This window comes from Mastomys coucha, chromosome X (assembly GCF_008632895.1).
Source record: "Mastomys coucha isolate ucsf_1 chromosome X, UCSF_Mcou_1, whole genome shotgun sequence".
NCBI lineage: Eukaryota > Metazoa > Chordata > Mammalia > Rodentia > Muridae > Mastomys > Mastomys coucha.
This window is the reverse complement of record NC_045030.1, coordinates 106625290-106625530: the sequence shown is the minus strand read 5'-3', so window position 1 is coordinate 106625530 and position 241 is coordinate 106625290.

Here is a 241-nt window from a genome sequence, read left to right as displayed (position 1 = left end):
TAGCTACCAAGTGGAAGAAGTCCTGATGTACATTCACAGAAATGTAGACAAACAAAATGTGGTACATGCACACAATAGAGTTCTTTTCAGACATAAAACAAATGAACTTAGGACTTATGCAAGAAAATGTATAGAACTAAATATTGTTAAGCGAAATACAGAAGGCTCAGAAAAACATGTATCTTCCCTTATACATGGAATGTAGATTTAGAGTGTGAGTATGTGTGCCTGTGTGTATGTG